Source organism: Phytophthora infestans, genomic scaffold (assembly GCF_000142945.1).
Source record: "Phytophthora infestans T30-4 supercont1.28 genomic scaffold, whole genome shotgun sequence".
NCBI classification, from domain to species: Eukaryota; Oomycota; class Peronosporomycetes; order Peronosporales; family Peronosporaceae; genus Phytophthora; species Phytophthora infestans.
In genome coordinates this window covers 1,240,864-1,253,619 of record NW_003303731.1, presented here as the reverse complement: position 1 = coordinate 1,253,619, position 12,756 = coordinate 1,240,864, and positions in this window count along the sequence as shown.

Here is a 12,756-nt window from a genome sequence, read left to right as displayed (position 1 = left end):
AAGAGCGGCGATCAAAGGAAACTGCTTCTGCCCGCTCTCCTAAAACCAGTGCAACATGTCTACCTGTCGATAGAGCTCCGGCGGGCTCCAAACATTGGAGGCTCCAGTTCTTTTCACTCTCGCTTAAGGTGGCATCCGCCCTTTTTGCCCTGTTTTCGACGATCTGTGGAGGGGGGGGGGGGCAGCGAGCAAAGACACACGCACCCAGTCAGCTTAGTAATCGCATCCACTCGTAAACAATTTTTTCGACTTCCTCTAGCAAATGGCTTTTGCGAACGCTGCTCTTCGATAGAGAAGGAACTGGAGAATCGAACAGAAACGTACGACTCGATCGAGGAGCTACCGATTCGTTGGAGGGGCTCTGATCCGGCGAAGGAGATTCTAAATCGATAGGATTGTGCATCTTCTTGTAGATCTCGTAGTGATCTTTCGATAACTTTGCGCGCGCTGTCATGGCCATCTTATCGATAAGGGCGTCCGGGTGCGGCGAAGCTTGACCCATGCTTTCAGCAATTGAAGCAGCGATATCTTTTGTCCTCGGGTCCAATTGTATTGTCAGTATCATGCTCTTTGCAATTGAAGGAAAGCGTGATTTCACTTGTTCTGTGCAACGTGCCACGCAAGCTTTCATGAGAGGACTCAGCTTGTCTCGCGATACAAATTATCTGATTTGAGACGCATCGGTGGTGCCCTTCGTAGGGTGTTTTAGGGTCAAGCACTCGAACTGTGCTCCACGTTAATCGTCAACAACCACGTTGAGAAAAAAAAACAAGCAAAAAGAAAGGCAGTATCACAGAGCACTGGAACTCAAACAGAACTTAGACATGGAATTTATGAAGCCTCCATTTCAATAGCTAGCTTCCACTCGGCAGCCGTCATGCATGAAAACGGGTAGGGACTATCATCACCCTGAAAAAAAAAGCCATGGCGTTGTAGCTTAAAATTATATGTCGAATCAGTTTGCAACACCCAGCCACCCGCCTATCAGGACTGATAAGCAGTATAAGCTCGCGCAATGACAAAGCGCTCTACACTCGAATCAATTGGACACTCCTGTTGCCAGCTCCGAAGTATGCACCAAGCTACGAAGCTTGGAAATTTGCTCCCACCCTTGGTCAAATTTCCCTCCTGGTTGTAGTTATAGTCCTTATCACTAGATGAGTCTTCATCTGGCTGTTGTAGATTTCCTTTATAACAGTATTATCTCACATTCCAAGATCGCAGTTGATACGCAAGTTCATCATATACATCGAGCAGTCCATCCGATCAAGATCGGGAAAATAATGGGCTACGGCTCTAGCGGCAGAAGCGGTATCGGACATTATCCACTTCACTAGGGTAGAATGTCCGTATCATACACTTCTTACAGATGCTTGTGAATCCTGTCAGCAACTAAACTAGACCCGTGTCCGTCCGGCATAACGGTAGCGAGCACAGCAATGCAGCGAAATTTTTAGCAGTGGTCGATGAACGTCAACGCAATTCCAGTTATGTCATCTTTTGACTTGGTTCAATAGCCATCGCAGATAAGATTGACGAGTTTCAGCCCTAATGACGTTTCCGCGTTGAATGTCAATAGCACGGCGACCGCTGTCGTGAAAAGAATGAACCTCCCGCTCACGGTGGTATCGTAAATCTCTCGGGAATTACTTTGAAGCTTGTGTTTTCCGCCCCAATACGAAGCATTCCCACGAGCGACTCCCTTTGAGTAACGAAGGACAGTCCTTCGCTAACCAACCACTTAGCTATCATAGTATTGATTAGTTCATGAGACAGTCGAAAGATCTCCACAATTGATGCCTTCCTTACACGGGGAGCGGCGGTATTTTTCTCCTTGGGCGCTATTCTAGCCGCTGATTCCTTCCGCATTCCTGAGCAAGCTCCGCATCGCTCCGTGCCATCTTCTTCGCCGCATGGTTCGCCGCGGAGGCCTCTGCGGTTATTGTCAGTGAATGGTCCTTATGATTTCCCACGAAAATGCGACAGAGCATTGGTTGTTGTCGAGGTGCAGCGGAGATGTCACTTCCACGCGTTCGAATCACCCCTTTGCTAACTGTTGGTGCTCTCAACGCACAGCAAACAAACATTGCTTGCCTCCTTGCCTTTTGACCCGCGTGGCTTGACAAATGTTTGCAATGAATTCAAACGCTATGGGAACAGTTATCACGACGGAAGCGCTCTATCTAACATTTCAGTGTGCTACACACATAAACGAAATCCTCTAACGGAATGCCGTACGAGTCATACTTCTGCGCAGCATCAATGACACAGTCATCATCTCCACCTTGATCATCGTCAGAATCGCAATCTACTTCGCTAGCGAGTGGTGCCATATCATCAAGCTAACACCTCGTGTCGGCATCGTCACTCCCATTCTCTATCGCAATTACGCCTGCACCGCTTTCAGCTCTCTGTCCACATGGCGGCTGGTCCATCTCGGCACATGACGTCTAGCAAAAATGCACAAATACGGTAAGTCCAGGACACTGTGGTTGTGAGTAGTCGGAAGTACTTGCCGTTTGTTGAGCGTCTTGTTGTGTATACTCAAGCTGCACATGTGATGAACTGACGCCGTACACGTTGAGCAAGGCTGAGTTACGACGTTATCCTCGGGGCCGAACTCGCAATGCCTCGCCGCGCACCGCATCGCTGCTCGTTGGGTTTGGTCCCAGTTGAAGAATACTCTTCCGGCAGCTGCATCAGTGATCAGAGCGCCCTTCCAATTTATCTGCGAAATATCAGCAGTTTATGAAAGCGATAGGCTTATATATATCAGATATTAATATTTTTAAGAGAAAACCAAATTATAAAGGATGTGGAGAATACTATGCAGTATATGCATAACAACTCTCTGGATACAGCGCAATCGAGTCGTTTTTCAGCATGAAGAATTAACAATGGAAGGAGATCTGCAAGCGTTTTGGGTACAATACAAAGGCCAATACAAGCAGTACGATAAATGGTATATCCCTAATAAAAAATATAATCGATGCTAAAATCACCTCTGATGCGCATCCCTGGCCAAGAGCCTAGCCCTAAACACTTTTGCAGCTTCTGGAGCAGGCGCGGAGCGCGAGCGTTGGTCTAGGACCGCAGGAGAAGGTGCGTTGGGAACGTGGGGACGTGGGCCGACGACGAGAAGCTGGGCAGTAACGATGCGTAGGCGTCAGAGAGCATGGGGAGCGGTACAACGCTGGCGTGAGGTGTAGTAACCTCCACCGTCTTGACAAGACGTGCACTCACTGAGGAAGTTTCGAAACATGGATGTTCTCATCTTAGCGGGGAGAGTGTAACGGGGTTACGCGGTGTGGAGCACACATGGGTACGGGGTACCCGGATAGTTAACAAACGTACAGTACATAAGCCGGAGGCTAACAAGATTTCTCAATACGTTGGCTGAAAGCCACACGTTATGCATTTGATTTGGTTTAACTATGCTGTATTAGTTAAACAGATACATAATTACCCCTTATGCGGTTTGGCAGCAATAATAGTAAATAAACATTTCTGGTTTAAGGCATAACATTACGCTATTAGCTTTGAGCCCTGGTTGTGGGCTGTAAGTGTCCTTCAGGAAAGGAACTTGGTACTGGTGACTCTTTGAGGCAAACGTCTTCCTCTGACGCTAAAGCTCCGGCACTCCCGTTGCAAAGTTGTTCAGCGGTCGTCGCAACAAGAACGAAAATTCGATGCAGTGGTTGAACTACTTCGTCTACAATATGAAGGGGACCCAGACACCACCGGTCGAGTGGTGCACGGTGTTTGAGCTGAGTATGCGTGATGGCGTTATCCAATGGTTCAGACAACTACCAAAGAAGACCCTTCACTGGTGGAAACTGTTGAACAAGGAGTTCCTCGACTATTACTGCTCGACGTACAAGCAGCCTCCGACGTCTCGTTACTATTAACGACGCGTGAGCGTAGTGAACACGTCTGCGATTACTTAAAGCGACTTAATGACTAAGCGCGCAACGCTCGCCTCAGGCCAAGAAGATGCAGCGTGACGCCAAATATCACGTGGCAGTTCCTTCACACGTGCGGTGATGATTGGCTGATGCGCGACCTTGGACGGCTGAGGCTGAGCAACGTCCGAGAGCCGGAAGAGCTGCTAAATGATCTTTTCAAGGGTCAGGAGCGACATATCGCCCGAGGCTCGATCCAGCTCCGGTACAAAGATGATCTGTACAAGTGCAGCGACGTCCACAGGCGGAGCGAAGGCAAAATCGATTAAGACCTTGGAATACCGTCGAACGATGTGCCTATTACCATCAATACCGTCATTACCGGCGCGACTATGACCGTCGCGAGCTACATAAGCCGGACCGCCCACGCGATGATACACGCCGTGTACTAGGAGTGATGTTCACAGACGCTGCCGATCGTGACAGGATAGCAGATCTGGTCGATGGGAGCGAGAACGGACCGGGCGACAGCCCACCGCGGAGATTGGATCGACAGAGGAAGTAGCGCCTTGAGCGACGATAATTGCTATTCCAGCTATAGCGAAGAATCGTCGTCGGACGAGTCAACGACGACTCGCTGCAGCCAACGAGACTGCACGTTGGAACGCCGCCGAAGGAGCTTACGCTCGTACAGGCTCTCACCCGCGATCTGGCGACCTTTCGAAACGAAGCTTTGACAGCAGCGTCGAATCCCACGGCATGGAGAGCGCAAAAGTCGTCGCAGCCGTTTCGGGCCGTGAGCTGCGTGTGGCGGAAAGAATCATTTAGCTCATTACTACAACCGGCTATTTACGCTTGATAGTAAGTCCACGATGCAGGGCAGTATGGAATGTACCGACACCTTTAATGCTTTATTAACGTATGCTCAGACGAAGGAAGACACGTCTGATTTACTGCCAGAGCTGCGGACCTTCGTGGAAAAAGGCCATTTAAACTAGGTAGCCTGCCAACAACAACTGGTTTGGGCCCTGACGGGCTAGCACAGTTGACCAGTACCCCAGTGGAGGCGACGCTTAACTTCGCTTTCGCTGGGGGTGGTGAATGACCGGAAAACTTGGAAACGGCGAGTACGCCTGAAAATGGAGCTAACTACGACAGATCCTTCGCCGACGGCAGAGGGAATAATTAAGACGACAACGTTGCTGGCGGGAGAGCAAAGATGCTCAACTGGCGAGCGCAGGGGGTGGGAGGGCAGCTGGTGACGCGACGAGAACCCAAGGTAATTCGACTGCTAGCCTTTGAATCCATGGGGTGGTGGTCGTCGCAGAAGTATGACCAACGCGTGCGAATGCGTACAATGGTGAGTGGTGCTATCAACGATGAGCCCACGACGATTTTGCTAGTTACGGGCGCCAATATGAGCGTCGTATCAGAAGCCATCGTGAGGAAACTTCGACTGCGACCCATACCCAACTATGGGCGAACGATAGATGTCCAGGGAATCGGTAAGAGGCAGCTGCCGACGAAGCGTCGGGCTGCAGTAAAGGCGACTCTAGAAGAAGGGTGCTGCAGCACAATGTGGGAGTCGACGTTGCTCTCGGCGTGGACTTCATGATACCTGCTGGGATTCAACTGGACTCGAGATTCTGTTGTCTTTGCTAAAATCTAAGGCGATGAAAGACAACCCCGTGAGCGTCGACAGACCCCAGGTGGAAACCCGCGATAACTTCGACATGAGACGCATTTGATTGTGTGCCGACTACGCTTTACAGAAGACTCGCCCCCAGGGGGACATGCATTGACTATGGGTATGGAGGACAGAGACACTGATACCGACGCTTCTGACTAATCGTCGTCGTGGCGAGGTGGTAAAGGTTTGTCCGACAAATGTAACGGACCGGAGTGCGACGTTGTCACCGTGGGTACACGTGGAGACTTACCTCGCGAGAGCGATTATGTCCGCCCCGGGTCACGATGATACAAAGTCTGGCAGATTTTAGCATTTGGAGCGGTGAAAAGGGCGCCAACAAAATTCAGTTGGGATCTCAGCAAAAAACAAAACAGGGCTCCAGCAAAAACATAACGGGGCGCCGGCAAAATGTTTTCTCCCCTTTCTTCAGCAAGTTGTAAAAAATTATAGTCCGTTACTCTAAATATAGTCTTCCAATTGTTCCTAAAAACAAACTCGGAGTGGACCAACAGCGGCGTACTGGAAGGTGAGGAGGGGCAGCTCCCGTTTCTCGTGTAATATACCTGTTCTGACACTGTCGCGCGGTGCATTATTTAGATGGGAATCTACTCGACACGCTTCATAGGTCCTCAGTCTTGGAATTGCGCATTTTAAAGTTTGTGAACGGCAGCAACAGTGAGAAGCCCGTTCACCTATATACTCACGCTTTATCTGCGTGTTACTCGGTAAATCTAACATACTTCATATGTCACAACCTGTTGCGCTTTGCTTATAGACATTTCTGGGGAAGATCGGGGAAGGCGCGCACTGTTTTATCTAAAGAAACGATACGCTGTTCAAGCTATTTCTGGTACTTTTGCCCTTTCACGCAGTCCAACTGGCTTGGGCTGCTACAACGCAGTATACAATGCTGCTGAGCGCTAGCTCAATGATTCCTTAAACCCCCGTCAAGTCACAAACTACTTTTAAAATTTGATTTTCTTCTTGCTTTCGCCTCACCTAGCATGTTATGGATTTAAATACCAAGAATGTTATTCAAATTGCTTAGAAGCACATGCAAAAAAACCTATATCTTAAGTATTGCGTCAATTTTTTACCTTGTCCTCCCGATGCCGGTGCTCCGCAGAATGTCTCAAAGGCTGTTAAGACAAACAGTCCGCAGTTATAGCTGTCTATCTGGACGCCCATATCCGATGCAAACGTCCGAATTCTGTATCGGGAGCCCTTGTTCGGGGGTGGGAGCAGTGGTATAATGCTAGTGGCAACTTTTCTTACATCACTTTGATATGATGAAGCCATCGGATCGTACACCAGTACTGTTGCAGTAGAAAGCTGCACCATGATGCCACACCAGTGAACACCGTTGCAATTAAGTGGGATCAGGACCAATTCATCCGATAGACCAAAAAACAATTTGGCTAGGTCCTCAGCAGTAATCCCAACAGTCCCATTAAACACAACTCCAATGCTCCCCGTATTGATAGCCACAATGTCTGCTCGATTTCCAAATTTTTTCGCCAGAAGTAAATTAACAGTTCCGTCACTAAGCGAACCATTTCCAGATACGTCAATGTACTCCATCTGTATAGTAAAAAAAATATTTGCGTTCATCAGTTTGTTTGATGGTTTAGCAATATTAAGATGATCGGTGAGTATCTTACCTTGAGTGACGACAGGGGGAGGCTTTTCAAGCGCTCCTCGACGCCAGTATCTCTCGTTACCTTGAAGTGAGGGGAGACGACGATAGAGAAGTCGATACCTTGGATCCATAAAAGCGCCTTGTTGATATCTTTGACAGCCGACATGGCAGTGTGCCACTTCTTCATGATGTTGACGGTCGTCGTGGACAATGTTCCAACACCCTCGATTTTCAGTGCGATATCCTTTTCAGCTAGACTTTTAGTTTTTCCTTGGAGCGAGGTGACCTTTTGAGAGCAGCGCCTAATAATATCCCTTGGTAGGATCTTGCTAATTTTATCAGGGAACAATAGCGAGCTGGTCGGCACCTTGTTTAGACGGACTGCAGTAATTCTTGGGGTTTTCTCGAAATAAAAACTTTTGAAGCTTTTTAAAAATTGTCTTGATTCGTATGTCGGAAGTCTTGAAAAAATCATATCAAGTGACTTTACTGTCAGCGGATCGCGATTATCAGTTTTGTGGACCTCCTCCACCAAGTAGCCGTCATCCATGCCAGCCGCATCTAAATTAGTCTCGACACCTGGTTGAGTCACTGCTCCTACTGGTTCGCCACCGAGCCGCTCACACTCAGCATTCAGCATCACCGCTTCCTGTTCTTTGCGGATAATCGCACCTTCATGTTCCACCGACCCTACGCTCTGCCTCTGGAGAGAAGCCTGCGACTCTGCACCATTAACACTACCAGTAGTCGCCGTAACGCTGTGACACCCCTCTTCCTCTTCAGCAGCACACTGGGCTGATCTCTCACCGTGGCCCTCGGCATCTCCCTTGGCGCGACTACTGTTTTCAATCGCCATTTGCGACTGCGTGAAGATTGGTCGATAATGGTCAATAAAGCGCCATACCCAATTTTGCTTCGTGTGGTCGTTTTGTATAGCAAATTCTGGTACTTGCTCACAATATCTCTGTAATTCAGCCACTGAGATTTTACTACCGCCTTCAACGCAGTTCCGGTAAAACTGTAAAACTCGATCTTCGTATGGTTTTTCTTGGCGGTCGGGCCCAGCACCGCTCTTCCTGTATCGCCCGGGGTCCAAACTCGGCTCTTTTACAAAGGAGAGTTTTGAGTCTGATAAAGCTTTGCGCCAGCCGAGAAGTGTGGATTTCTTTACTCCTAACTCAGACGCTGCCTGGGATGTACTCCATTCTCTGTTTTCCGCCCAGATCTTTAGCGCATTGGTCTTGTCGGCCTCCATATACTGTACGCAGCGGCGCTTCTTTTCCATGCCGCACAAATTCAAATCAGTGGAGGTAGGCAGATAAAAAAACACGGACCGGTCCATAATTTAACCCGTTAAACATTTACGGTTGGTAAAAATGATTACTCGACTGGTCCAGTTAAGTTGTGTTCAAATTAACTCGACCACATGCGTGATAACTCGACCCGACTGGTCGAGTTAAGTTGCATCTGTGTGCAGGTTAAGTCGGCTGAATGCAGGTTAGCCCGATTTATTCCAGGCCGGTATGGCATCAGTTAAAAACCTCTGGTGACATATATCAAACCGACATGGTAAGGCTCACGATATATCGAGGAAGAGACAGTAGGTGATAGCACTTGGATAGCTGCGGTAGCCCAGTGGTGTCGCTTAAAAGTAGCCTTGACATTTTGACGATACGCAATTCTCTTAAATCGCGACGGTGGATGTCGGTATAGCAATTATTGATTTGACTTAGGGCTGCCTATTAGCTTTGGTACGGTTCATGGGATTAGTTGGAAGAAGCAGCGGGAGATATAAGCTCGCTCTCGCTTTGGATACCTACTGGTTTGGTTGAGTTGGAGCAACACCCAATTTATCGTGATTAAATTAAAAAACAGTCGCTATACGCCTTAATCATAAAACGTGGCGAAAACAACAGCGAGCCGGTCTAATCGAGGTCATCGTAGGTGCTAAATACTAGATGTCAGTTAACCATCATACCCATATATGACTGTATTATCGCGAGCAAGAAAAACCAGCTCTGTGGAGACCCCATCTAGTGACCAGAGTAAACTTTGCTCCATCGATAAATTTATTATTCTTAAGATGGGCAGGCAAAGACCTGTCCTGGTCATAAGTCTCGATGTTAAAGATTTTAATCCTACCTTACTACATTACCTTAGTTGAGCAAAGTCTCCATTTCTAAAGCCCTCGTCATTCGTGGCGGTCGACCATTTAAACGCGGGGAAGGAAGCCCAAACAAAATCGAAGGCGCGCGAGTTGCCTCTGTTTCAATTCCTCTGCGCAGGCTAAAATTGTTTGGCACTCCATTATGAGCAGTAGTTATTGGGCTGAGAGAATATGATACTTGTAAATGGTGCTCAGTATCAAAGTTTTGCCAATCCAAGTTCTCGACAGTTTGGTTCATTGGAGCCATCGCAAACATTCCATTGGGTAGATCGAAGTAAGTGCTGCCTCTAACACCAATGGTGCTAGAGTTTTGCAAGAGCGGTTGCCGTAGGAAATGGGGTGTGTTCATGATACAGGGGTCGAACCTGTCCACGCTACAGTCTCAATAGGCGGGATAAAATCAGAGTGTGGCTGACCGCTAAAAGTAGACATTTCAATCGTGCTCCCCGCTGCTGGTGTGGCCCAGTTGTGGTTGGAGGGGATATAACCATCTTCAATACGGTTGGTCTCTCTCCAAACTCCGCTGTCACTAAAGGGTGCACCGTCCCGAAAGCCATGTGTGTTGTTCGTATCAGCTGGCACTGGCGTTCGCAGCCTCATCTCACAGTTCGAAGGAGATTCACGATGGATTCGCTGTTTTTTACGCGCTCGCCTACTCATAAGCTTATCACCATACCCAGGTCCGATACCGAGAACTGATCTCGCTACGACCACATGCGAGCACACACCAAACTTTAAATGAATAGCACAGCCACACTTGTTGTTCTCAGCATCCACGAGCCATCCATCTTGTGGCATATTGACACGATGTGCACGGCGGGTAGACCATTTTACACTGTCACGATACAGTCGAGACGCCTTGCTTTTTTCCGCCTTTTCTAAAACCAAACCTAGTACGAATGGATCTTCTTCGTTTTCAACCACGTTGTTTGCAAAGCGTCGCATTGTTTTCATCGCAGTGGCGTCAATATGCACCTCTAGAATATGCATCACCTGGACTCTTGTCTCATCATTCGTACGAGCCACAAGCACAGCCTTTGTTTTCAGCATCCATTTTGCCGCCTTCTTGATCTCGCCGTTTGGTGTCGCGATGGATGTTGTCGGTGACGGCACGTCGGACCCCACATCCTCAGCCAACCTAATCATACTTCGCAAAAGTGCGCACACCTCACTCGTTTTGCGATGAACATGCCTCTTTACAGTTGCATTGAATACCTCACATAGATTGTTTGTTGTAGCGTAACTTGAAGGGGAATGAAAAATCTGCCATCTCCAATATCTGCCTTCCGTCCACTGCTCTTCAAAATATGTTGCAAATGCACTTAGACATGGCTCAGACCTCCAACCCGAAATTACTCTATCCTTCACTGCGCAATAGTCAGTGTAACTTGTCGCGTAATGCATATCCATTATACCTGTGAAAACAGCGACCCCTGGCCCAGTTTCGAGATGCCTTGTTCTTTTGTGAACGTTGTAAAGTACGTGGAAAAAGCACATCAAATATTTGCTGTCACTGAATGCAGCTACGGCCCGAAGTGCATTAAATTGAGCGTCTTCCGCGTCGCCTAAGATGGCATCAACCCGAAGGGTGATCTGAAATATGTTTTTATACACTCTGGCGACGCTGTCAAAGGCCATTTCGTACTCTCTATGGGTTCGAGCACGACGATCACAATTGCGGCAAGGTGATAAACCCTTGACCGATCCGTGAATCCACACGAGACAACAGGATAACCTAGGTCGCTCAGTTTAAAGGTCGCGTCAGTGTGAAACAAGCGAAAATGTTCGCTTCCGTGAAGCTGCTTTACTTTTGTCAGCAAATTGGCTGTTGTTATACCCAAAACGAACGGGTCTTCTTCACTGCCCTTCCCGATCCGTGGATATCCATCAATACCATCTACAGGCCCAAATAGAAATGCCTTGTCACAGTCGATGCCTTTCAAAATAAGGATACTATTTTGTCAGTTTCTTCACGGCTTCCCGTGTATTCCGAGATAAGTTTTTCTTTCGGAGTCTCTTTACACAGTCTGACACCTGCTGCCGCGATGGTAACCCCAGTGGAGGTGGTGCAACATCAGTTGCACGACGAAGGTTACTCCAAATATCGCGTGGTCGTACTCCGCATGAATCCATTCTAGTAATAAATTCTTTCACTTCATCTGTTATCGGTATACGATGTTGTCCAGCGCATTGTTCCTCCCCCCTAAAGTGTTTTTTGTCGTTACAGTAGACACGCCACGCGAGTCTAGATGTACATTCCCAGTATTTCCACTGCACACCACACTGCATACCTCCATTTATATCTTCCTTCCTTGCACATGTCGGGCTGATACACTCCAGTCGTCTTTCAATCATAGCGTGGTAGGCGTTGCATATCTTACAGTCCATCTCTCGCTTTACGTATGCACCGGAGCAGCAGAAATCTGATGCTCGCAGCTTGACAAAGTCTGCGCTCGTTGCATGTTCCGCCAATAATGCCCAGGAATGGCGTGGCATCCTTCGGTTTTGCGCTCGGTGTTAGTAGGATAAGCACAGGTGCCAATGAGGCGAATGCACGGCGTGCCGGGGGTCAACTGGAGTAAAAACAGTTTATGGCGAGCAACTGTAGAACTGGTTGTAACACGACTGCGCCCGCTCCAACCAATCAAGCAAAGATGCACACTGCTGATGCTGGTTTACTCGACCGGTCGAGTTATTGTGCATGTGGTCGAGTTAACATGCAAGCAGCTGATGCTGGTTTACTCGACCGGTCGACTTATTGTGCATGTGGTCGAGTTACTGTGCAAGTGGTCGAGTTAATCTGCAAGCACATGATGCTGGTTTACTCGCCTGGTCGAGTTATTGTGCAAGTGGTCGAGTTAACCTGCAAGCAGCTGATGCTGGTTTACTCGACCGGTCGACTTATTGTGCATGTGGTCGAGTTACTGTAACGGGGTAAGAGATACCGTTACTAGCTTACACTGTAATGCGGAGGAAGCTCGCAATAATAAAACCAAGTCTTAGGTTTGTTTCAAATTCAACTCTGATTTATTTAGGACCAGGGCGGCTACCCCTGGCCTCGTGTGAACCACTCAAACACATGTCTATATCTGATTGGTCAATAAGTGAGTCTGGCTCCTCACTATCAACCAATCAGATGATGACACCTTGGCACACGCTACCCGTGTGCCACTTTACCTACTTATGTAATAACTAAAGAAATATCTACCTACTTATGTAATTGGAGTTGGGCCCATTACATCACCCTCCTCTCTAAGTTGCGCTTACGCAACATAAGCGCACGGAACACAATTGAAGAAAACTCGAAAACCCAACGGAGCGAAGATGGCCGAGGACAACACGACGCAGTCAACGGACG